Source organism: Scyliorhinus torazame, chromosome 13, assembly GCF_047496885.1.
Source record: "Scyliorhinus torazame isolate Kashiwa2021f chromosome 13, sScyTor2.1, whole genome shotgun sequence".
Taxonomy (NCBI): Eukaryota; Metazoa; Chordata; class Chondrichthyes; order Carcharhiniformes; family Scyliorhinidae; genus Scyliorhinus; species Scyliorhinus torazame.
The window spans coordinates 148719910-148747231 of record NC_092719.1 but is presented as its reverse complement, the minus strand read 5'-3'; the positions used below and the strand labels follow the sequence as shown (position 1 = coordinate 148747231).

At 50.1% G+C, this 27322-nt stretch overlaps 1 protein-coding gene across 1 annotated transcript in view; it reads right to left on the bottom strand.

Annotated features, from left to right (window-relative positions):
- Positions 1-27322, bottom strand: part of mdfic2 (MyoD family inhibitor domain containing 2) — a 193818-nt gene that overhangs the window by 67668 nt on the left and 98828 nt on the right. The gene's annotated exons all lie outside the window — the stretch shown is intronic.

The window sequence follows — 27322 nt, the reverse complement described above, 5'->3', positions numbered from 1 at the left end:
ACAATCCCAAATGTGCTTACCTTCCCATGACTGGGTCAGCAATTGTTTTCCACCATCTCCATTTTATCATCAATAGCTTATTTCGCACAATTTGTTCCTTACCCTCTGGAGGCCTCACTCAACTTCTTCAGTTTTTCCAACTCCCTCCTTTTCTTCAAAACACTCCTCAAAACCCTACTCTTCACTGACTTCTCTGAACATTTTCTCAGCTCAGTTTTTTCTCTGTTTAGGAAAATGTTCACAATTTGTCAGACTCCTTAGAACATAGAACATTACGTGACAAGTGCTACAGAAATGTCAGTTAAGGCTGATGAATTGAAAGTATGAAGTCCATCGAAGACAACTGGACTTTTTAAGGAACATTCGGTTTATTGATGAATTATTTTGTTAATTTTTTTAGGGGCTGGTTTAGCACAGTGGGCTAAACAGCTGGCTTGTAATGCAGAACAAGGCCAGCAGCACGGCTTCAATTCCTGTACCGGCCTCCCCGAACAGACGCTGGAATGTGGCGACTAGGGGCTTTTCACAGTAACTTCATTGAACTATTTGTGACAATAAGCGATTATCATTCAGCATGTGAGGGGTGTTAGAAAATGAACCCTTTTCTTACTTTAATGGAAGGCTCAACCACTCCAAGTAATACAAAGCATCGGTTGATAAAAAGGGCAACAGTTTCTGAGCCTTGGAGGTAGGTTCAGGAGATTGTAGGCTGAGGGAGTTGCAGAAAAGGACCCCATCCTCTTGTGGATTTCCCCCGGACAGGTTACAACTGAACCGCAATACCCCCCACCACCACCCCCCCCCCCCCACACCCCCAGACCAAGGGTCTGCTTGGTAATCATTTCAAAGTAGTTGAGATTGTTGAGAAACCACATAGGAAGTCACTTAGCACTGACTCCTGGATTTCCCAGCAACCTGACAGGGTCACCATGAATCACAGAATGGTTACAGAGCCTGGCAAACCCGGGGGGCCCCGCTGCTACTTTTGCGGGCAGGCCAAGCACCCCCGCCAGCACTGCCCGGCCCGTGCATCCACCTGCAAGGGATGCGGCAAAAAGGGCCATTTCGTGGGGGTATGTCAGGCCCGTGCGGTTGCTGCGGTCTCCGGCGGCGAATGCGGACCGCAACCACAAACTTCTCCATGGTCCCCGTGCGGCCAGCGGTCGCCGCCATCTTCCTATTCCAGGGCCACGTGCGGACCCCGGGCACTGCCATCATGTTCCGTGGACGCCATGTTGGAGGGATGGGCGCCGCCATTTTGTGCACCTCCAGCCATGTGCGACCAATGGGAGCCGCCATCTTGGATGAACCCCCAGGACCTCAGCTTGGCTGACCACGCACTGCCCGAAGAGAACTCTCAACTGCTGCGATTGGCCTCGGTGACTCTGGATCAGTCCCGGCCTCGAACACTCTCAACTGCTACAACGACCGTATTCATCAACGGGCACGAGACGTCCTGCCTAATCGACTCTGGGAGCACGGAGAGCTTCATACACCCTAACACGGTAAGGCGCTGTTCTCTCCTCATCCACCCCATTAACCAAAAAATCTCCCTGGCCTCCGGGTCACACTCAGTGGAGATAAAGGGGTTTTGTGTAGCAAACCTCACAGTCCAGGGAAAGGAGTTCAAAAATGTCCGCCTCTACGTCCTTCCCCACCTCTGCATGGCTACACTCCTGGGTTTAGACTTCCAGTGTAACCTCCAAAGTCTAACCTTCAAATTCGGCGGCCCTATACCCCCCCTTACTGTCTGCGGCCTCGCGACCCTTAAGGTCGACCCGCCTTCCCTGTTTGCGAACCTCAACCCGGATTGCAAACCCGTCGCCACCAGGAGCAGACGGTACAGTGCCCAGGACCGGATCTTCATTAAGTCAGAGGTCCAAAGGCTACTGAGGGAAGGGGTAATTGAAGCCAGTAACAGCCCCTGGAGAGCTCAAGTAGTGGTGATAAAGACCGGGGAGAAGCACAGGATGGTCATCGACTACAGTCAGACCATCAACAGGTTTACACAGCTGGACGCGTATCCTCTCCCCTTGGGGCAGCACGGTAGCATTGTGGATAGCACAATTGCTTCACAGCTCCAGGGTCCCAGGTTCGATTCCGGCTTGGGTCACTGTCTGTGCGGAGTCTGCACATCCTCCCCGTGTGTGCGTGGGTTTCCCGTATCTCGATAATGTCACCATCTGTGGCCACGACCAGCAGGACCACGACACCAACCTCCAAAAATTCCTCCAGACCGCAAAAATCCTTAACCTTACATACAACAAGGATAAATGCGTGTTTAGCACCGACCGCCTAGCCATCCTCGGCTACGTAGTGCGAAATGGAGTTATAGGCCCCGACCCTGAACGCATGCGCCCCCTTATGGAGTTCCACCTCTCTCACTGCTCCAAGGCCCTGAAGCGCTGCCTAGGGTTTTTCAGTTACTACGCCCAGTGGGTCCCCAACTATGCGGACAAGGCACGTCCCCTGATCCAATCTACAGCTTTTCTCCTGTCGATAGAGGCCCTCCAGGCCTTCAGCCGCATCAAAGCAGACATTGCAAAGGCCATGATGCATGCCATCGATGAGTCCCTCCCCTTCCAGGTCGAGAGCGATGCGTCTGACGTAGCTCTGGCGGCCACCCTCAACCAAGCGGGCAGACCAATGGCCTTCTTCTCACGTACCCTCCATGCTTCCGAACTCCTCAGTCGAAAAGGATGCCCAGTAGAAGCTGTGCAACATTGGAGGCATTACCTGACCAGCAGGAGATTCACTCTCCTCACTGACCAACGGTCGGTTGCTTTCATGTTTGATAATGCGCAGCGGGGCAAGATAAAAAACGTCACGATCTTGCGGTGGAGGATCGAACTCTCCGCTTACAACTACGAGATCTTGTATCGTCCCGGGAAGCTAAACAAGCCTCCTGACGCCCTGTCCCGCGGCACATGTGCCTCCGCACAAGTGGACCGCCTCCGAACCCTCCATGAGGACCTCTGCCACCCGGGGGGCACTCGCTTTTTCCATTTTGTCAAGACCCACAACCTGCCCTACTCCATCGAGGAGATCAGGACCGCCACCAGGGACTGCTAAGTCTGCGCGGAGTGCAAACTGCACTTCTACCGGCCAGAGAAAGTGCACCTGATGATGGCTTCCCGTCCCTTTGAACGCCTCAGCATGGACTTCAAAGGCCCCCTCCCTCCACCGACCACAACACGTCCTTCCTGAACGTGATTGATGAGTACTCCAGGTTCCCATTCGCCATCCCCTGCCCCGACATGACCGCAACCACTGTCATCAAGGCCCTCCATAGCATCTTTGCACTGTTCAGGTTCCCCGCTTACATACACAGCGATAGGGGGTCCTCCTTTATAAGCAACGAACTGCATCAATTCCTGCTCAGCAAGGGCATCGCCTCGAGCAGGACGACCAGTTACAACCCCGGGGTAATGGACAGATAGAGAGGGAGAACGGAATGGTTTGGAAGACCGTCCGACTGGCCCTACGGTCCAGGAACCTCCCAGTCTCCCGCTGGCAGGAAGTCCTCCCGGATGCCCTCCACTCCATCCGGTCACTGCTGTGTACCACCACCAACCAGACACCTCACGAATGTCTCCTTGTCTTCCCCAGGAAGTCCTCCTCTGGGACCTCGCTCCCAACCTGGCTTGCAGCACCCGGACCCATCCTGCTCCGAAAACATGTGCGGGCGCACAAGTCGGACCCGTTGGTCGAGAGGGTCCATCTGCTCCATGCTAACCCCCAGTACGCCTACGTGGCGTAGCCCGACAGCCGACAAGATACGGTCTCCCTACGGGACCTGGCACCCGCTGGAGCCCCACGCACAACCCAACCACCAGTCCCACCTTCCATCCCACCAGTGCACCTTACAGGAGGATCGGTCTTCCCGCCGACCCCGTCTAGGCCCCCCCATCCACCGACGCACCCCGCAGGCGCTTCCTTCCTTAAGTCAACCGTTTTCCCCACCTGCGCCGTCTAGGGGTGCCGAAGCTGCCATGGAGATCGAAGCCACGCTCCCGGAGTCGAGTCACAGACGCCCGAGCCTCTACTGGAGTTACCACCGAAGCTCCGACGGTCACAGAGGACGACCAGGGCACCCGATCGACTGATTGCTTCATTTTAAACTGTAAACTGTAAATTTAAATGACCAATTGTAATAGCTATCAGAATTGTAAATAGTTACAAAACGCTGTATGGAGGTATTACAGTACCTCCATAACTAATTGTACCACGTTGCCATGTTTGTAATATCAGGACACCACCACCGCCGGACTTTTTTTAACAGGGGGTGAATGTGGTATTAGAGGGATTACGGTACGTGATAGGCTGGAGCACCATTGGTGGAAACTGTATGCTTCCTATTGGTTAGGATGTATGGTAACTCCACCCTGCTGGGTGGGGTATAAGAGCCCGTGCCGCCCCAGCAGCCTTCATTCTGTACCTGAGCTGCTAGGGGAAACATCTAGCTTATTAAAGCCTTCAGTTGGACTACAATCTCGCTTTAGTGGTCATTGATCGTGCATCAGGGAGGAAACCCACACAGACACAAGGAGAACGTGCAGACTCCACACAGACATTGACTCAAGTCAGGGAGCGAACCTGGGACCCTGGAGCTGTGAAACAACTACGCTAACCACAGTGCTACCGTGCTGTCCCAAAGGGAACAGTTCCTCCCTATCTACTCTGTCAATTCCCCTCATGATTTTGAACATCTCAGTCAAACCTCTCTCACCCCAGCGGGAGGTCGGAGAATCCCGCCCTAGGTTTAGAACAGTTTCAAAGGAACGGGATTCAGTCCAGAGTATCCCGCTGGTGACGCCAAGGTAAGAATAGCCCCCAGGGGGACAGGGACATGTCCGTGCAGTGCAATTGCACTGCCTCCGGCACTTTCAACCTGGCAGTGCCAATCTGTGGCAGCGGGCAGTGCTGGGGTGGGCCCTCTGGGAACCACATTTGGGTGGGGGTCCCATTATGTTTGGTGAAGGGGGTTTGGGGATATGGCCCATGCCTTTAAAGTGAAGGGGGGGTGAGGCTTTTCAGTGATGGGAGGGAGATGAGCCAATGAAGTGGGGAGGAAACTTGCCAGTGGAGGGGGGGGGGGAGACTTGTCAGTGAAAGGGGGACTTGCCTGTGAGGGGAGAGGGCTTGTGAAACTGTCACAGTGGTGGTGATAGGAGGGAGAAGAGACCCCTCAGTACTTGTGTCTTTGCGTGAGGGGAACAGCCCCTGATATCTTGGTGGGTGGTGGAGGAGGTGGTCACCCCGATGCTTGTGGGAGGGTTTGTGGAAGGGGTTTGATTTTATTGCTTATCGGGGCACCCTCTGCCAGCGTTACCAGTCCCAGCCCCTCCAGGCTGACGGCGTGGATGGCACGGTAGCACAGTGGTTAGCACTGTTGCTTCACAGCGCCAGGGTCACAGGTTCGATTCCCGGCTTGGGTTGCTGTCAGTGCGGAGTCTGCAAGTTCTCCCTGTGTCTGCGTGGGTTTCCTCTGGGTGCTCCGGGTTCCTCCCACAATTCCTGAAAGACGTGTTTGTTAGGTAATTTGGGCATTCTGAATTCTCCCTCTGTGTACTCGAACAGGCGTCGGAATGTGGCGAGGAGGGGATTTTCACAGTAACTTCATTGCAGTGTTAATGTAAGCCTCCTTGTGACAATAAAGATTATTAGTATAAACTACTCACCCAGATTTATGTTTCTCAGGGTAGTTGAAAATCTGTTGAGAAAACTCAGCTGTGTATCTGGAGAGGTGCATGCTGGGTTTCAGTCAGAGCCTGACACTCTGGAAAAATTCTGCCCTGTCCATATGTTTATAAAGCTAACTAATAGAAATCAGAGCGTTGGGAAAAGAGGGGCATTTTGAGGATGTCAACCTGTAACTAATGGGGGCCATTGATTTAAGGTAAGGGACAGGAGATTTAGAGGGGATTTGAGAAAAAAACGTTTTCACCCAGAGGGTGGTGAGAATCTGGAACTCACTGCCTGAAAGGGTGGTAGAGGCGGCAACCCTCATTTAGATGAGCACTTGAAACACCACAGCATACGAGGCTACAGGCCAAGTACTGGAAAATGGGATTAGAATAGATAGGTGCTTGATGGCCGACACAGACGCGATGGGCCAAAGGGCCTCTTTCTCTGCTGTAAAACACTACGGGTGAAACCTTGAGGCCACCCTGACCGCCCACTGGATCAGTGGCACAAGCAGAAAATCTTGCGAGAATGAGGAAACACGATTCTCAGGATCGAATTTCCCAATTTTCCCTTCCCCTCGCTGTCGGCGTCATGTGATTCGTGCCCACAAAGAGCGTGAACCTCATCTGAATAAATTTAATCGCATTTAAATGCTATTAGTGGCTCCCTGCCACATGATGCCCCTTTGCGAGATCTTCAAACCTAGCTGACGTGATGTCATGTCGCCGAGGTTCACAATGGGTTGGGCCAGGTGTGAGATTGTCGAGGGGATCCCTCGACGGATGCAGAGGTAAATATTGTCCCAGGAGGGTAGTAGGGCATGCCCAAGTTGAGACTCCCAGGTTGGCCCTGGCTGTGCCAACCTGGCTGTGCTAACCTGTGCCAGAGGGCATCAGAGTTCCCGCTCATTCGGGATACAGCCTCCTACAAGGACAGGGCTTACAGCTTACAGCACAGATCTTCACCATGTGTTGGGTGCATAGACTGGTTAGGACAGGCATAGGTCTTTAGTTTCATCTAACATCGTGTTAACCCACAGTGAAAGGATGTTCAACAGTTTCTAACTTAATAAAATAGTGTTTTAAGTTTTGGTGGCCTGTATGTGTTCCACAGATCCAGAGCACCCAACACATCATAGTACCAGTAGTTGAGGGATATTAGAACTTCTTAGACCTACCTGCAAGTGATCTGCCTTCCACCAGCATACAGTCATCCTGCAAAATGGACAGCGTCTGTCTGCCGCCGCCGCTCCGCATCACCGGTAACCTAGGGGCCAACTGGAAGATATTCAAACAACACTTCCAGCTCTACCTTGAAGCCACAGACCGGGACGCTGCCTCAGACACCAGGAAAATCGCTCTCTTCCTAAACATGGCCGGGGAACATGCCATCCACATTTTCAATTCTCTCACCTTTGCTGATGATGAAGATGAATCAAAATTCAAGACGGTCCTCCTCAAGTTTGACACTCACTGCAGCATAGAGGTGAATGAAAGTTTCGAGCGGTATGTATTCTAACAGCGGTTGCAGGGTAAGGATGAACCTTTTCAGTCCTTTCTCACCCACCTCCGCATCCTTGCGCAGTGCTGTAATTACGGGTCCACCAGATCGCGACCAGATCGTTTCCGGTGTTCAGTCGGACCCCCTACGCTAGCAGCTCCTCAAGGTAAAGCAGCTCACCCTAGCGATTGCCAGAGACCTGTGTGCTACACGAACACGCCACTAGTCGGTATTCCCACATCCAAGCGGCTGAAAGGGCGCGGCAAGGTCCCCATGAGGCAGAACGTGTCCAAGCAATCGAGCAACTTCAGGGCCTCAGCCTGGATGAGGGCGGCCATTTTGCGCGCTTTTCGCAGACTCCCGCGCTTGTGCGCACCGAACGAAGGGACGACGACGTCGGCGAACGTACTGCGCAGGCGCGGTGGCGCAGCGAGCGTACTGATGCTACAACGTGCGGCAACTGTGGCTCCGTCCACTTAAAGCGGCAATGCCCTGCCAAATCCCGACGATGCCTGAGATGTGGCAAACTTGGCCACTATGCTGCTTTATGCAGATCAGCTCAGCCTGCCAACTCGTATCGCTCCGGCCAGCCTCGCAGGAATGTCCGGGCCATTCAACCCACGGTCACCGAGTCCGATTCGGACCTGCTACCCGATATTGACACCGAGGACCCGAAGGCGCCTTTTCGAGTCGGTATCGTTACAAAAAACAGGGTGTCCCCGAAGCAAAGAATCCAGCCTCTATCAGTATACAGCATCGATCCAGACGATGAGTGGTGTGCCACCCTTACGGTCAACCGGTCCCAAATACGATTCCGCCAATCTCATTGCGCGGTCTGACCTCCAAAGCCTTCGTGTCAAACCAGCCATCCTCCCATCAGCCTGCCAGCTATTAGATTATAATGGCAATGCCATTGCTGCCAGCTGCTCATGCCAACTTGAAGTGACGCACAGGTCATGCAAAGCCATCCTTCCCTTTGAAATCGTGGGCTCCTCAAAAGTCTCCCTGCTTGGTGCGCAGGCATGCAAGCTGTTGAACCTAGTTCAGAGAGTTCACTCTCTCTCTCCTGTTGACGCATCTGCCTTTCAGGACACCGACTTCAGGGCGCAGCTCGACGCCATTATCAACCAGTGCCACAACGTCTTCGAGGGCATGGGCACTCTCCCGTATACCTACAAGATTTTATTAAACCCGAATGCCACGCCTGTGGTGCACCTCGCAGGGTCCCAGCACCCCTTATGGACCACCTCAAGCAGCAGCTGCAGGACCTCCAGAACCAAGGAGTGATTTCCAAAGTCACGGAACCGACCGGCTGGGTCAGTTCCATGGGTATGTGTAGAAAAGCCTTCCGGCGAATTGAGAATTTGCATTGATCCCAAGGATCTAAATCGCAATATCATGATGGAGCACTATCCAATTCCCAAGCGCGAAGAGCTCACATGTGAGATGGCTCGGGCCAAGCTCTTCACCAAACTCGACGCCTCAAAAGGAAATCCAGCTCGATAAATCCAGCAGGAAGCTTTGCACATTTAACACCCACTTTGGCAGATATTGTTACAACAGGATGCCGTTTGGGATCATATCTGCATCAGAAGTGTTCCATAGGATTAGGAACAAATGATGGAAGGCATTGAAGGTGTTCACGTCTATGTCGATGACATAATCATTTCGTCCACCACCCCGCAGGAGCATGTTAGCCGACTCCAGTGCGTATTCAGACGTATACAAGAGCATGGTCTCCGCCTCAACAGGACCAAATGCTCTTTTGGTCAGACAGAACTCAAGTTCCTCGGGGACCACATCTCCCAATTAGGTGTGCAGCCGGATGCGGACAAGGTAGCTGCCATCACAGCTATGAAAACACCAGAGGACAAGAAGGCCATCCTCCGATTTCTGGGCATGGTCAATCTTTTAGGGAAATTCATCCCTAACCTCACCTCTCATACCACGGCTCGCAAGAACCTGGTCAGGAAGACGACAGACTTCCAATGGATCCCTGCCCTTGAGCGCGAATGGAGAGAACTCAAAACAAAACTGACCATGGCCCCGGTCTTAGCTTTCTTTGATCCAGCAAAGGAGACCAAAATTTTGACCGATGACAGTCAATCCGGCATTGGGGCAGTGCTCCTTCAATGTGATAAGGCCTCATTATGGGCCCCCGTTGCATATGCGTCACGTGCAATGGACCCCACAGAGCAGGGCTACGCGATGATAGAAAAGGAGTGCCTGGGCCTTTTGACCGGTGTGGTTAAGTTTCACGATTATGTCTATGGACTTCCTCAATTCACCGTCGAGATCGACCATCGCCCGCTGGCCAATATAATACAGAAAGACTTGAACGACATGACGCCTCCCCTTCAGCGTATTCTTCTCAAGCTCCGGCTATACGACTTCCAGCTGGTATACACCCCAGGCAAAGACCTCATCATTGCTGACGCTCTCTCCAGGGCAGTCAACACTCCATGTGACCCAGCGGGATTTGTCTGCCAGGTTGATGCCCATGTGGCATTCGCTGCCTCCAATCTACCTGCCTCGGATGAACGCCTCGTCCAAATTCGCCGCGAGACGGCGGCTGACCCCTTGCTACAGCTTGTCATGCGCCACCTAGCGGACGGGTGGCTCAAGGGCCAATGCCCTCAACTCTATAATGTCAGAGATGATCTGGCGGTAGTAGACGGGGTTCTTCTAAAACTGGACCGCATTGTCATCCCGCATAGCATGCGCCAGCTTGTCCTGGAACAACTACACGAGGGCCACCTTGGTGTGGAAAAGTGCCGCCGATGGGCCCGAGAGGCAGTGTACTGGCCCGGCATTAATGAGGACATAGCCAACACAGTGCTCAACTGCCCCACTTGTCAGCGCTTCCAGCCGGCCCAACCACGTGAGACCCTGCAGCCCCATGAGTTGGTCACGTCACCATGGACCAAGGTGGGCATCGACCTGTTCCACGCGCTGGGTTGATACTATGTCCTGATCGTGGACTACTTTTCGAATTACCCGGAGGTAATACGGTTGCACGACATCACCCCGTCTGCAGTCATTCGTGCATGTAAAGAAACATTTGCTCGACACGGCACCCTGCTCACGGTTATGTCGGACAATGGCCCTTGCTTCGCCAGCCAGGAATTGTCCAACTTTGCCAGGCGGTACAATTTTGCCAATGTGACGTCCAGTCCTTTGTACCCCAATCCAACGGCAAAGCGGAGAAGGGAGTACCTATAGTCAAACGGCTCCTATGCAAGGCTGCCGATGCTGGGTCCGATTTCTACCTTGCCCTGCTGGCCTATCGTTCCGCCCCACTGTCCACTGGCGTGTCGCCAGCCCAGTTACTCATGGGTCGCACCCTGAGGACGACGGTGCTGTCCATCCATGTCCCAGACCTCGACCACTTTCTGGTCCTTCGCCGGATGCAGCTGTCTCATGCACAGCACAAGGCGGCTCATGACTCCCGTGCAGCTGATCTCCCTGCTCTGGCTCCATCTTCCAGATGGAGGCTGGTCTGCAACCGCTGTTGTCCTTCAGCAGGTGGCCCTCTGTTCGTTCCTGGTTCATCTACTGGATGGCTCTATTCTGCGATGCAATCGACACGCCCTTCGTCTCATTCCACGCTCGCCACGTGATCTTCCCGTGTCGCCTCTCCCTCCTGCTGACCCTGCCACGGACTATGCAGAGCTCCCTGTCGCTCTGCAACCCCCTGACTTTGACGCAGTCCAGCCCGCTCCTGAACCGGCGGCTCGCGACCCACCCTTGAGGCGGCCAAACAGAATTCGTCGCCCACCTCAGAGACTAAATGTATGAACTTTGCGAACTTATGGACTCTCTGAATTGTTTTGTTGCTTTGTTTGATCGTTTCCTTGGTATATAGTGTTGATCTTTGTAGTATATATAAATGATTTGGAGGAAAATGTAACTGGTCTGATTAGTAAGTTTGCAGACGACACAAAGGTTGGTGGAATTGCGGATAGCGATGAGGACTGTCGGAGGATACAGCAGGATTTAGATTGTCTGGAGACTTGGGCGGAGAGATGGCAGATGGAGTTTAATCTGGACAAATGTGAGGTAATGCATTTTGGAAGGTCTAATGCAGGTAGGGAATATACAGTGAATGGTAGAACCCTCAAGAGTATTGAAAGTCAAAGAGATCTAGGAGTACAGGTCCACAGGTCATTGAAAGGGGCAACACAGGTGGAGAAGGTAGTCAAGAAGGCATACGGCATGCTTGCCTTCATTGGCCGGGGCATTGAGTATAAGAATTGGCAAGTCATGTTGCAGCTGTATAGAACCTTAGTTAGGCCACACTTGGAGTATAGTGTTCAATTCTGGTCGCCAGACTACCAGAAGGATGTGGAGGCTTTAGAGAGGGTGCAGAAGAGATTTACCAGAATGTTGCCTGGTATGGAGGGCATTAGCTATGAGGAGCGATTGAATAAACTCGGTTTGTTCTCACTGGAACGAAGGAGGTTGAGGGGAGACCTGATAGAGGTATACAAAATTATGAGGGGCATAGACAGAGTGGATAGTCAGAGGCTTTTCCCCAGGGTAGAGGGGTCAATTACTAGGGGGCATAGGTTTAAGGTGAGAGGGGCAAGGTTTAGAGTAGATGTACGAGGCAAGTTTTTTACGCAGAGGGTAGTGGGTGCCTGGAACTCGCTACCGGAGGAGGTAGTGGAAGCAGGGACGATAGGGACATTTAAGGGGCATCTTGACAAATATATGAATAGGATGGGAATAGAAGGATACGGACCCAGGAAGTGTAGAAAATTGTAGTTTAGTCGGACAGCATGGTCGGCACGGGCTTGGAGGGCCGAAGGGCCTGTTCCTGTGCTGTACATTTCTTTGTTCTTTGTTGTTCTTTGATCTCGTTACTCTTGTTGCATACTGCTTCTCTGCACCTGGCACCTTCCCATGTAAATAGCTTAGTTCTCATGTACGTAGTCCTGTAAATATGTCTTTGCACCCCACACGTAATTAGGAACATTGAGCGAAATTCTCCATCCCGCCCCGCCACATTTCTGCCCCGACCTGCTGGCGGGATGCTCCGTTACACCGGCCGGTCAATGGGGTTTCCCATTGTGGGGCAGCCCCACGCCGTCGGGAAACCCCCGGGCGCCGGCAAAACGGAGACTCCCGGCGGCGGAGAATGACGCCCATTCTCACCATACATTATTTATTGCCACACGCATGCATTTTTTTTATAAAAGGGGGATGTCATAATATACACCAGTATATCATGGTGCAGACACACACACTGATGGACACACAGTGGGACCAATCAACACACACAACACCACAGCCAATCACCAGTTAGAGCACACTCACTATCCAGACAGGGGGCATCAGAGTTCCCACTCATTCGGGATGCAGCCTCTTAGAAGGACAGAGCTTACAGCTTACAGCACAGATCTTCACCATGTGCTGAGTGCATAGACTGGTTAGGACAGGCATAGGTCTTTAGTTTAATCTAACATCGTGTTAACCCACAGTGATGTTTGGGCCAGTAAGTGGAGCTGAGTCCACAAAAGATCAGCCATGATCTCATTGAATGGTGGAGCAGGCTCAAGGGGCCAGATGGCCTACTCCTGCTCCTAGTTCTTATGTTCTTATGAAAGTATGTTCAACAGTTTCTAACTTAATAAAATAGTGTTGTACTATTTTAAGTGTTGGTGGCCTGTATGTGTTCCACGGATCAAGAGCACCCAACACATCAGGTGATAGGAGGGTACGGTTGGAGCTGGATAGGGTGGCAGGTGGGTAGAGTAGTAGATGGGCAGGATGGTAGGCTTGCAGGTGTGAACTGTGGTTGGGTGGCAGGTGGGTAGGCTGCCATGTGCGTGAGGTGGGTTGTGGGCGAGTCACTTTCAATGGTTGGGGTTCAGATCAGGGGAGAATCGGGTGGTTGGGGGCTAGTTGGGGAGTTAGGTGAGGTATATGAGTGGTCAAAGGGGGAGATGGGGGGAGGCAGTGATTGGGGTTAGTTGTATATTTACCCAGGGGTTAGGCTGTGTATTCAACTATCATTTCCTGGGTAATTTTTCAGGTAATTAAATTAGAGCTGCCTGAAGTGTCCGACTCTAACTCAGGGTAGTAGGCTTTCTCAGAGGGTCCCAGAGGAATTGCCCATCGGAAGTTCAAACTATCTCCCACCCTTGGGAAAAACCGCCTCATCTCCCTCAGCTAGAATTCTTGTAAGAGTGAGATTCATGGGGTATCAGCCTGTCCAGGTCTCCTCTCTACTCTCGTGGTGTCGGCAGCCTCGAAACCTCACATACTGCTGAGCATTTCTAAACTTGCTGTGATCCCTTTCATCAGAAACCCTTTCTCTGACAGAATAAACACACCATCCCACCCACCATCCTTAATTGATTGGTGAGTCTGAGGCAGGTTCTACCTGGTTTATTCTGAGAAGGAATTCAAGTTTTGAGCTTCAGACCTGAAAATTATTCTGCCATTACACCAGGGACTAAGTTGGTAAGATTCCATTTTGAAAAAGATCCTTTTCAAAAAAGCAATAAAAAGCTCATATCCCTATGCTCAGTTTCTTCTCTGTCCAGGAAAGCATGATGCCTTTTTCAAGCAGAGTTGGCACTGCTGGACTCAATAACATCAGCTTATTATAAGCTCTTTTATGTTTACTTAAAGCCTGGAGATCCTCCAAAATCCAGGGGCTGACCCATATGACCCGACACGACCCAATCCGACCCAGCAGGACTCACTGTACTCCGTATGCTTCACCCGATGTCTATGTATTATGTGGAGATACCGGCGTTGGACTGGGGTGAGCACAGTAAGAAGTCCTACAACACCAGGTTATGTTGTAAGACTTCTTACCTGGGGCGAAATTCTCCCCCAACGGCGGGATGCCCGCCGACTGGCGCCAAAGCCGGCGCAAATCAGACGGGCATCGCGCCGGCAAAAAGGTGCGGAAGTCTCCGCATCTTTGGGGGCCGAGCCCCAACATTGAGGGGCTAGGCCGACGCCGGAGGGATTTCCGCCCCGCCAGCTGGCGGAAATGACGTTTGTTGCCCCGCCAGCTGGCGTGGAAATGCGGCGCATGCGCGGGAGCGTCAGCGGCCGCTGTCAGTTTCCCGCGCATGCGCAGTGGGGAGAGTCACTTCCGCCTCCGCCACGGTTTGCAGGATTGAAGGAGCTGGAACGAAGTATGGGCTGGAACAGGGGGAAATCTTTAGATATATGCAGGTTCGAGATTTTGCCAGAAAGGAGATACAGAGTTTCCCGGTGGAGCCGGCCTCCACATTGCTGGAGGAGGTGCTGACGACAGGGGGACTGGAGAAGAGGGTAGTGTCAGCGGCTTACGGAGCGATTTTGGAAGAGAAGGCACCACTGGAAGGGATCAAAGCAAAGTGGGAGGAAGAGTTGGGAGAGGATATGGAGGAGGGGTTCTGGTATGAGGTGCTCCGGAGAGTGAATGCCTCCACCTCGTGCGCAAGGTTGGGGCTGATGCAGCTGAAGGTGGTATATAGAGCACACCTCACAAGGGTGAGGATGAGCCGATTCTTTGAAGGAGTAGAAGATGTGTGTGAACATTGTGGGGGGGCCCTGCTAATCACGTTCATATGTTTTGGTCCTGTCCAAAGCTAGAGGATTACTGGAAGGAGGTTTTTAGGGTAATTTCCAAGGTGGTGCGTGTGAAACTGGACCCGGGCCCCCGGGTGTCCATATTCGGGGTGTCGGACCAGCCAGGGTTGGAAACGGGTGCGGAGGCAGATGTTGTAGCCTTCACCTCGTTGATCGCCCGAAGGCGGATCCTGATAGGTTGGAGAGCAACCTCTCCACCCTGTGCCCTGGCGTGGCGGGGGGGACCTGTTGGAATTCTTGACTCTTGAGAAGGTTAAGTTTGAATTGAGGGGAAGGATGGAGGGGTTCTACAATTCATGGGCATTATTCATTATGCACTTTCAAGAACTGGATAACATTGAACATTAGTTGGGAGGGTGGGTGGGAGGGTTGGGGGGAGGGGGGCTGTGTGTGTTAATGGCGACTATGGGTGATTCCTGATTCCTTTTTGTCAGTTGTTTATGTGAACATGCGGGCTAATGTTTGGGATTGGTGGGAGGATGGGATCATTGTTATTGATATGGGGATTGACATATTTGTTACTGATTATTGTTGGTGGATGTAAATTTGGGAGAAAATGTGAAACAGAAGCAGAATTAAAATATTTTTCAAAAAAGAGCTCTGGTAGTCTCTTTGTTATTCGAAATGCGAATAAGTTTGTAGTTATATTTCAAAGAGTAGAATAGGAAAAAAGGAAGAAGGGTTGCTTCCCTTAATTTAGGGATAATGGTGGCAATGCTAGGCTTTGTGAAAATATTGTGATTTTAAATTGGCATTATTAAAAAAAAATTATTGCCTTCAAGGGGAAACAATACATTTGGGCTTCATTTGTCTGTACTGTAGCACATTTACAAATTTCTACAAAGTTAGATAATAATGTGGTATAAATTTCTACAGAACTGTCATATGCATATTACTATAATCTATAATGTTTGGTTTAAGTATTATTGTGATGTGAGCATTTTCTAGCAAAAGCTTTCCAGCCAGCAAATTAGTTATTCTCAGCAATGCTTTTGCAATTTGAATTGAATTTCAAAAAAAAAATTGAAGACTGTAATTGCCTGTTCTAATTTTAAAACCTCAAAGCAGTCTGCGCGCTGCATATAAGTGGAGCAGACTTGTTAGCCAACCAAATTGAACTTTGGTCCTCATGACTTGAAGGAGACAATATGGTGGTAATTGCTTAGATTAAATTGTTGGATGCTTACAGTAGTACTGCAGAAAATTGACAGCAACAAGTTGATTTATAAAATTATTAGGTTCAACATTTTTTTGCTTTGCCGTGTTGATGGTAGTAAAGAAAGCTTCACAATATAAAAATTGAACGCCCTCACATCAAGACAGGGCAGTATTTGAACTTTCGGACTTCTGTGTCCTTCATATCGCCAAACTAAAATTACTTCCAAGCAGATTGAAACTCCAAATACTTTTAAAATGAAAACTGAAGGGATTCAGAGGTTTTTAACAGCCTGGCTTACTAACTGTGAGAATATTGCAATCTGATTGGCTGCTTAACCTGCTTGATGACATCACTGCTCTTGAACACCTGGGCTGGATTCTCCATTTGGGAGGCTCCGCTGGTGTTGAATTTTGTCAGTTTTACGATCCCCTTGCGGTTGTGAAGCAGGATGCAATTCAGTGTTCCATGCCATGCAAATTTATGCATGGAATATGAGGGATTCAAATGGGAATCTCGCTATCAGGCCGCCAGCTTGAGTGGGCGGCCCAATAGCGAGGTCCCGCGGCCGGCACCTTCCCCCCCACACAACAACTTGGCCACGACACCATCCGCACTGAAATCCCAATGTTTGTAAACATTGACCACACCAAAGAAAAATAAGTGTAGTGACATCACATGCTTGAGTGATTGGAATGCACTTAGTACAAATTAAATCTCTTTGATGTGGCCAATGCTTAAAACATTGGGTTTCACTACTTACAGCACTGAAGCGTGAAAGGATATGAATGGATCCAAGCTGCAGATGGTTTTTACGAGCTGTCAATCACAGACCACTACTTGAAAACTATGAATGGCTTGCAGCTAATGGATCTGTGGGAACCAGATGCAGGCACAGCTGCTCTCCTTTGAGGAATGGACAAGTGGAGCTGCAGGGTAAATATTACAGTTGTAATGCTTCCCATTACTTCTGTCTGGACTGCCCTCTAGCTTCCACACATTGGTCTCTATTCTGCAGAGGGGGGAGTCTGTGTGGGAAGGGGGGTGTCTGTGTGGGGGGGGGGGGTTTGTTTACGTAGGAGTTCCCTGTGGCGGGTCCCCCTATTACAGGGTTTCCTGTAGGGGGTCCCCCATTACAGTGTTCCCTGTGGGAGTCCCCATATTATGTGGTTTCCTGTGGGGGTCCCCATATTTCAGTTGTCCCTGTGGGGGTGGGGGTGGGGGGGGTCTCCTTATCACACAGGTCCTTGGGGGGGGGATCTTTCTGTCACAGTGGTCCCTGTGGGGGTGCCGCCTATTACAGTGGTCCCTGTGGGGGCTCTTCCTATCACAGGGGTCCCCTTGGAGCCTTTCTATCACAGGAGTCCCTGTGTGGCATCTTCCAAACACAGGAGTCCCGAGGGGGCGGATCAGGTCACCCCTGTACTTGGGCAGTTGCCCACCCCTGAGCTGCATGTGTCGGACTGTCTAACACTGTCGTTTCCTGTTTCCACTCCCACCCCCATGACAAGGCCGCTCACAACCACCAGGAGCAGGAGAAGACAGGAGGGAGACCGCCGGACCTGCGGCCCCTGACCATGACAGACAAGAGGGCCCTGGACGTAGTCGGTGGCCCAGAGGAAAGGGAGGCCGCCGGGGTGTAGTTCGTCCGTGGGCTAGGAAGTGAGAACCCGCTTACTTGCGGTTCCCTGCAACACGTGCCAACCCCCACACCACCCTCACCCCCACCCTCACCCCCACACCACCCTCATCCCCACACCATGTCCACACCATCCTCACCCTACACCACCACCACCCTCACCACCCCCCACCTACACGCTCATCCCCACCACCCACCACCCACATGCTCACACCCACCAACCCCCAGCCAGCGGTCTAAACATGTGTCTTGTCTTGCGTCTTGCAAGCGCAGCTGGAGATGGAGCCAGTCCATCCGGTGTTCCCCGCCCTCAGCCACTGCCACAGCTGGAGCGCCCACGTGGGCCGAGCAGTGACGAGGATAACAGCTTGGCTGACAGATCTCCACCCGAGACTCAGGGCACCCAGAGCTTGAGTCAGAGGATGACACTGACCTCCCATCACAGTTGTCTCCAACACCCTTCACTATCCCAGAGACACTCACCTTGGTTCGGCACTTTAGTGAAGACGCTCCTGGGACACTCTCTGTAAAAAGTGTTCTTTTTTGTCTAATGGATGTTGCAAGGAAAGATTAAGAGTTACTTATAGAGTACTGTACGCTTTGGGGGAATTAGTGGTGTTGATAGTTGTTAAGATGTTTACAAGTGGATTTATAAAGTGTTAACTGGTTTCATAAATAAACATTGTTTTATGAGTGCGATTCAGCGGGGGGGGGGGACCTCCGATGGGGTCTGGCCCGCGATCAGGGCCCACCGATCGGCGGGCCGGCCTCTCCCCCCCCGGGCCTACCTCCTTCCGCGGTTGGCCCCAGAACCCCAGCGCCATGTTGGTGAGGAGCCGGCGCACGTAAGAAGTTCCCCACGCATGCGCAGGATGGCACGGCCCAACTGCGCATGCGCAGGAATGAGCTGGCCCAACTGTACATGCGCAGGTTAGCGCCGCGCCCCATTGGCACCGCGTAAGGAGGCTGCAGCGGCGTGAACCGCTCCAGCACCGTGCTGGCCCCCTGTTGTTCACGACGGCACGGGCACTTAGTCCCGGGAGCGGAGAATCCCGCCCATTGAATTCTGAGTGAGGGGCTGTTATGGGGCAGTTGCTGAGTGGGTGTTTCCCTGATTACAGAATCTATAACCATGGGACTTAAAGCTGGATTCACTGCTTTGCGACACCAGCAGGGCAATTCGCGGTTGGGCGGAGAATCCAACTTTGGACAAAAAGCGGGAATGGTGCCCGGCGCTGATCGCATTCCAATGCTTCAGTCGCCTGCTGGTGTCGGGATGGAGGTTTACACCCCTTGCCAGCGGGAGGATGCAATTGGGTCATTGAGACCAGGCAGGGGACTCTCTTGTGGCGGTCTTCCAATTAGGTGTCTCTCTTCTGGGGGGCTTCTAGTCAGGGGCCACTCTAATTAAGGGCTCTCTGTTGGGAGCCTTTCTAACTATGGGGTCTCTGGTGAGGGGTGGTGGGAGGATCAGGTCGTTCTCATACTATTGGTGGGGCGGGGTTTGTGACCCAGAAAACCCTGGGGGGAAGGCTGTATTGTGTTATGGGGTGGGGAGGGGAAGGGTGTCTCAGTTGCTGGACCTCACTATTGGGCTGCCATTTTGAAGGGGTGGCCTGATAAAGGGATTCCCTCGAGAAACTCTTGCAAACCTCACTATGCATACATTTGCATGACAAAGTATTGGGTCTCGCTTTCTGATTTGCACTCCCAGCGTGAGCGCAGATTAGGTGCGATTCAGTCCCAGCAGGAGAACATAAGTATCCTAAATGTAGAATCCTGCCCATAGCTTCAGAATAAGTGCTTGTCCATTTAAGATGGAGAGGAGGAGAAATTTCTTCTCTGAGCAGGTTGTGAATCTTCAGAATTCTGTAGTCAGAGAGCTGCGGTGGCTGAGTCACTGAATATATTCAAGGCTGATTTAGACAGATTTTTGATGTACAAGGGAGTCAAGGTTTATTGGGGACAAGCAGAAGAGTGGAGTTGAGGGCAATCACATCAGCCACAATCTGATCAACTGGCAAAGCTGGCTTGAGTGCCTGTACGGCCAACTTGTGCTCCTATTTTTTTTTAATGATCTTTTACAATAAGCTTTAACACAATTCAGCAAGTATATTTTATCCTGCATGAGGAATTTAAAACCGGTTTGACAGCCTGACAAAGAATCAACCAGCTTATCAAAAGTATAGGCAGCTAAACTGCCATTGAAAAATTCAGCTACAACTGTAAGAGCAAAGAAGCTTTTAATGATCAATGTCAGAATGTTGAATATGGAAACAAAAGATTGACAGAAAAATAGAGTGAATCTGACATAAAACAGCAAGCAAGAGGTAAGGGATGTTTGAGGGAGGGGTAGGAGATAGCATGAAGAAAGACATTTAGCATGGTTGTGGTTGTACAAATGCTCAACATGGAAACGAGTAAGCTTCTTTATATCAATGCATTTAAAAGCTTTAATTCTACTGGTGTATTGCAGCATTTGATTTCCAACGCGCTATGTTCAAACATTAATTAAACAACCCATTAATCTGGGTCTTCTCGATGAGAAGAAACTGTAATTCCACAATTAACATTCACACTCTTTTCAAATTTCTGTGTACCTATACATGAAACAAGCATCGGCTAGTTATACCCTTTAAGAAGAGAAGCAAAATAATAAGGCAAGGGGAGAATTATTTATGGAAATTGATTTCATAAATTTGGACACTGCATGCACTGGGATTAATCATAAATTAAAAGCGAACATGTAATGATAATAAATAAAAACAAATTATGAAGTTTAGCAAGAAAGAGAAGTCTGGAAATAGAGCTGTGAGCAGGAGTCAAAAGCAAAAGTAAATTGAAGCACAATAACAAATAACTCCCCTGGCTTTCTACAACAACTACATACAAAGAGGGACATTGAAAGGGGTCAAGCTTCAAGCTATTGAGCTTTCCTGTAGAGCAACAGGTTAATGAGACATTAAGGTCAGCTTTATATTTTTTAAATCTCCAAGTATTTTATTCTGAAGAAGGGTCATCGCGACCTGAAACATGGGAGAGATTCAGCGCTCAGAAGTTTAAATCACCTTTCGGGCGTGTTTGACGGCATGTTTCTCATTCACTGCAGCACCGTGAATCAGCCAGATACTCAATGATACTTCACCATTTATTTTTGGCGTTGGGGAGTTTCTCCCCGCCGAGGCCACATTAAAGTGATTTTCTGCTGGCGAGCTGACCTGACCAGCAGGAATGGCTGCACGCAGATCTTTTGACCGGCAGCCCCGATCTTCCACCCACCCCTCCCCTCCTTCAGGCGCCCCCCACACCCCGCCACTTTCTGCCCATCCCCCTTTCATGCTGCAAAACTTGTCGAGGCACCGAGATCACCCCCTCCAATTGGCAAGGCCTCCCCCTCGACCCAACCCCTGGCAGTACTGTCCTGGCACCCAGACACGCAGGCACTGCCAGCCTGACACCTTGATAGCTCATTTAAATATTCGGATCTGGATCTCGAGGGTGAGATCCAGATCTTGCCAGGTGGAGCGAGTTGGAAAACTGGCGATCGTACCAGCACAAAGCCTGATTTGGGGCTCTTACGTTATTCACCCGTTGCTTCCGAATCTGCGCCGGGCACAGTAGGGTTGCTGAATCGCGCTCATAAACGCTGTTCTCTCCACAGATGCTATCTGACCTAATGAGTATTCTTAATACTTTTTCTTTTTCCTGAGGTCCAGCTGCTGGAGGATTTTGCTTTGGTATTTTACTCAATCTTTTTCCAGCATTGTTATTTATTATTAGACTGAAAACCATTCCTCTTCATAAACCGGAGTAATTGTCACACCAGGTTTTGAGTGCTATACGTTTTCACCAGGCGCCCGGGACTCACCAGCCACGCCTGGGAGGTCTCGCCAGTGTGGCGTTTAGTACTGGTCCACACAAATGTGGACCAGGCATAACAGCACCCGGAGGATGTCCCGTGCCATTGGAGACACGCCCGGGTGTTCAGCACAAGGCAGGGTGGCACCTTGGCAATGCTCCTGGCAGTGCCAGGGTGCCCAGGTGCCAAGTTGGCACTACCGAGGCCAAGCCCGGAAAGGGGGGGGGGGTGGAGGTTGCCAGGTACAGATGGTGATGGGGGCCCCGCAAAGTTGGGGGATTGATGGCTATCTCAAAAATGGGTTGGGGGGCTGAAAAGGTGGGGTAAAAGATCAGGACAGCCAGTCAAAATGGCGCCCCGATCTGTGAGGAACCAGCTGGAAATCCCTCCAAGTGCTGCCTCGGCTGAGAGAATCTCCCCCTGACCAGAAAACGCTACAGTCCACTGAATCGCGCCCTACATTTTGAGGCACCTCACCCAGCATCAGCAAAGTATTAGTAGTCCATAAATGGCTGGGAATGATATCTCTGTTGTGACCACTGAAACCCTCCTCCAGGCCAATATTGGACAGTTGCAGACCTCCACCTTCTGCTACAGTTCAGTCGGGAGGCCTGTTCAAGATACACCTTGGGTTGTTATGACATATATAGGGTCTAAAATGCCACGTTTATGGAAATTACTGTTGCAGAGCGGCACAGTACACACTCCATCCACTGATACCCTCACATCTATGTCTGAGTCTATTATTGAGCGGCCAGGAGGAGGAGGAGTGCTCCTCTGAGCCCCACAAAATCCTGCCTCGTTCCCCTTGCCAATCCTGCCTCTTGGATCCACCTCCAGCTGCCTCCAGTTTCCCAGCTGGCTGACATTCCTATCAACTGAAACGGGATCACTACATCTGAACATCCATGTGCCAAAATCAATGAATCGTCTTTGCTGTCAGAATTGACAGCTGACTGGTTTAATCAGCGGGTCGGATCCAAAAGTCAAATTTTCCCCAGTGCTTTCAACACTGAAACTCAGCTTTCTGTCTGCAATCTGTAAGACTGATTGAACAAACTAATTGAACAAATTGAAAACCAAATGCTAACCATTTTTTTCATATTCTGTATGGAATTCAGAAAGTTGTTATTGACGTCAACATTTCCCATAGTGAACAATGAATTATGTTGAATCGGGCATTTTTTTCTTGGTCAAAGCCTAGTTTTGGACATAAATTTATTTTTATAAATGATCACCACAGTGAAGTAACTGTGTTATGACAAACTCTCTCCACCCTCAATGCAAAAGGCTGCTGAAATGAATCCCTTTGTCTATGAACAATACAAAAACAACAGGAATAGAATTTCACATGCACATTCTCCTAATACAATTAGGCACTAGGGCTCTCACTGCCTGTTCACTTAAAAGCCCCAGACTTGCTAAGTGTAATGATCTTTAAGGTATAGTGTTATCTGTCACTCCAAGTCTCACTAAGAGGCTTTAGTCAAAAGCTGATGTAGTTCTGAAGATTACCATTTTCTTGCCAATTATGTAAGGTTATCTTTGTATCAGTTCCCTCCTGACTCATCTTTAGTACATAAAAGCTTTCTCGATGATTGCAGATTGACATATGTATCACTGTTCCTTTCCTGTATTGTTATAGTACAGGATATCTAAATTGGAATTGTGATATGACCTACTAATTGGTTTCTAGTTATCAATAACATAAAGACCAGATTAATGTATGTTTAATCCAAATGTAGTTTAGATCCAACCAAATAATTCCATCAGGTAAATAACCATCAGTTCTCAAAATTTTTTACAATCTGGAGAAGATAGCTCCTCTGATAATGTGAAGGGTTCCTTACGAATTTTAAAAAGTCTTGACCTATTAGGGTGGCACAATATCCCAGTGGTTAGCACTGTTGCTGCACAGCTTCAGGGTCCCAGGTTCGATTCCTGGCTTGGGTTACTGTCTGTGTGGAGTCTGCACATTTTCCCCGTGGGTTTCCTCCGGGTGCTCCAGTTTCCTCCCACAGTCCAAAGATGTGCAAATGTGGATTGGCCATGCTAAATTGCCAAAAACAAGGTTAGGTTGGGGAACGGGGATAAGGTGGTGGTATGGGCTTAAGTGGGGTGCTCTTTCCAAGGGACGGTACAGACTCGATGGGCTGAATGGCCTCCTTCTGCACTGTAAATTCTATGATTCTATTTGTTTTCACATACCATTTCACTGGACTAGAGTTGCTTGAAGTCATCATATTCATGATTGTTACTAAAGATGACCGCACACCTCCCAGCTTCATTGTAACCATATTAGGTCCTGACTTCCTAATTATACTGCTCCCTTCGCATTATTGCAAATGTATAAGGCAAACCCAAGGAAGAAGAATTGTATAAAGAACTGTATACCGGGAAGCTGGAAATCTGAAATAAAAATAAGAATTACTGGAAATACTCAGTGGAGAAAAACAGAGCTAACTTTTCCATCAGAACCTGTTGTCGAAAAACTATAGTTATGCTGTTGTAGTGTTTTGTAACTATGCGTAGCCTATACTAGTCTATAAGAAGACTAATAATTGGGGAAAAGAAAGGTCATATCAGAATTGTACAAAAGCAAAATAAAGTGAATTCTGGATATCTAAATAATCATTTTAATTCTCCACCATTCTCCCACTCTAACCTTTCTGTTCAGCCTTCTAACACGTTCCAATGAATTTCAATGGAAGCTCGAGCAACAGCAACTCATCTTTAGACTGGGAACTTTCTTGGCTTCTAGACTTAATATTGAGCTCAATAATTTTAGATCATATCCTCTGCCCCCATTTTGTTTCCTTTTTCTTCACTGGTTTGATCTTTGCTGTCTATTTCTCTCTTTTTTTTGCTTTAGATTACAGCTAATCATAATCCTGCCATTCATGCCTCCAGTCACATCTTTAGCTTTTTTATTTGTCCCATTACCATTCCCTTTGGCCTTGCACCTGTAACCCTTTTACCATACATTCTCTCACAGTGGTTAGCACTGTTGTTTTACAGCGCCAGACCCGGGTTCGATTCCCGACTTGGGTCGCTGTCTATGCGGTGTCTGCACATTCTCCACGTATCTGCATGGGTTTCCTCCGGGTGCATTTCTAGATTTGTGTGTTGGGGGGGGGGGATCACTGGCAGTGCTCTGGTTTCCTCCCACAAGTCCCGAAAGACGTGCTGTTAGGTGAATTGATCATTCTGAAATCTCCCTCCATGTACCCGAATAGGTGCCGGGATGTCATGACTCGGCGATTTTCACAGTAACTTCATTGCAATGTTAATGTAAGCCTACTTGTGCCAATAAAAAAGATTATTATTATTATGTCTTCCAACCTATCCCAGACCTTCCCTTTTATCCTTTTTTTCCATCATTTCACTTGCTCAAAACCTATTGCATTTCCATCTGTTCCACTTCTTATGGAATGTCACAGACTTGAAATGTTAATTCTGCTTCTATCTCCACAGATACTGCCAGATCTGCTGATTATTTCCAGCATCTTCGGTTTTTACTTCATATCAGGAATAGTTATGTTCGCATTTTGACTTCATTTTAAAAGATATTTTCCACCCAGATATCAAGCAATACTTTATCTGAAGTTGCAATGCTTGTAGAGTATTGATGAGGTCAAACTAATTGGGCTAAGACAGACATTTATTGGCTAATGAAATTTTGCAATGCAAGAAGTGGGTTTGCCATTTATCAGTTAATATAAGGTTTTATTTTGAGGCAACAGTTCGAATAACAGCTGTTCCAAACCTTCACATCCACAAAATTACAAACAGGTCAAATCAATGAATAAGAAAGATAAGCACAAATAGGACGGAGTTCTTTGAACATCATAGGCTATCCTGAGGTCCTGATCTGTCTCTTGATGCATTGAAGTTGGGAGGTATGCGATCATCATTAAGTAATTATGAACAACTTGGGTCAAATTCTCCATTTGAGGGACCTAGGGCTGGATTCTCCAATTTTGAGGCTATGTCCGGAGCATGTGTCTTGTCTTACGGCCAAAACGTTGGCCCTGTCCCCGCACTGATGCTCCACCCAGTGGAGGGGGGTGGGGGAGGGGGCTAGCAGCCGTGCCACGTAAAGCCCCATGTGTACGTGGATGACCTGCAGCGGTCGAGCCGTACAACATTGTACCAGTTGCGCGTGGATCCGGCCTGCCAGATAGTGCCCCCCTCGCCGCCCCCGGACCACCCCCAACCAGTCCCCCCAGCCCCCGCCAAAGCTCCCCTGGACAGCGGAACGCCTCCCCCCCCCCACCGACTGTGATGGCGCTGGACACAGTCCACAGCCATCTCGTGAGGTCCCCGAAAACTGTAGCACACGCGCCCAATGCTGTCGGGAAATTGGCCAATAAGGGGCGGAGCATCGGGGGGAGGGCCTCAGGCCGTCCCAATGGCGTGAGGCGTACTCAGTGATGACGCCGCTTTTGTCGGTCTGTTGCCTCCAGATAGGCACCATCAGCAATGACTACAGCGGATAACCCCTCTTGCCCAGGAGCCAACCCCTCATCCTTGGGTGCATCTCGAAGGTGTCGGGAACCATCGAGTGTGCCAGGGAGAAGGCGTCATGCACACTCATGGTCACACACCAACTGCACGTTCATGGAGTGGAACACCTTTCGGTTCATGAAGACCACCTCCTCATGCTGCAGTGCTCCTAGGGCGACATATGTTCTGTTGACCACTCGCTGGACCTGGGGCATCCCGGCGATGGCCCCAAATCCCGCTGCCCAGGTAACCTGGTGTACTCGGTCCATGCCTAAGGTAATGTATTGTGCTAACTGGGCATATAAGGCCTCCGTTATGGCACGGTTGCACCTGTGCACCGAGGTCTGCGAGATTCCAGACAGGTCTCCACTCAGCGCCTCGAAGTTCAGGGCGACAGTCACCTTGACAGCCAATGGGAGCGGTTGCCCGCTCCCAGTCCCCCGCAGTGCAAGATGCGATATAATTTGGCAGAGTTGTCGGACGGTCCTGTCATGATATTCAGATGAACATCACAGCACATACATACACACACAATGATGGACAGATCAACGGACCAATCAACACACAAATCACGACAGCCAATCACAGACAAGAGCATACACAGTACAAAGCAGGGAACATGACACTTCCTGGGCACTCGAGCAGGAGACGGCTCAGGGCACAGACCTCATTGCCAGCTACTCAGAGGTTCACCATGTGCTGAATACCAGAGTTTAATATGTTAATAGTTCATTGAAATAAAACTGCATTGTACCATTCGCAACCGTGTTGGTTCGTCTGTGTATCAGAGTACCCAACACTTCATGATACCAGGTGTGATTTGACACCTACCCACAAATCTGCCATCCTGCGCCATGGACACTGTCAACACACCAGAGCCACTGCAAGTCACTGGGAACCTCGGCGTCAATTGGAAATTGTTCAAGCAGCGCTTCCAGCTCTTTCTGGAAGCCAACGAAAGAGAGAGTGCCTCCGACACCAGAAAGATCGCCATCCTCCTCACCACCGCAGGGCAGCACGCCATCCATGTCTACAACTCCCTGGTGTTCGCGGAAGGCGAGGACAAATCCAAATACAAGACAGTCCTTCTCAAGCTTGACCAACACTTCAATGTCGAGGTCAACGAAAGCTTTGAGAGATATGTCTTCCAGCAGCGCCTGCAAGGTAAGAATGAGCTCTTTCTGTCATTCCTTACCCATCTCCGCATCCTCGTGCAGTCCTGCGGTTACGACACCACCTCAGACTCCATGATTCGGGACCAGATCATTTTGGGGGTCACCTCGGGGAGAGCAGTGAGCACGCTGCCAGATTCGGAGGGGTTCGTATGTCAGGTCGAGGCGCAGGTGGCCTTCACGTCGGCAAATCTGCCAGCTGACGA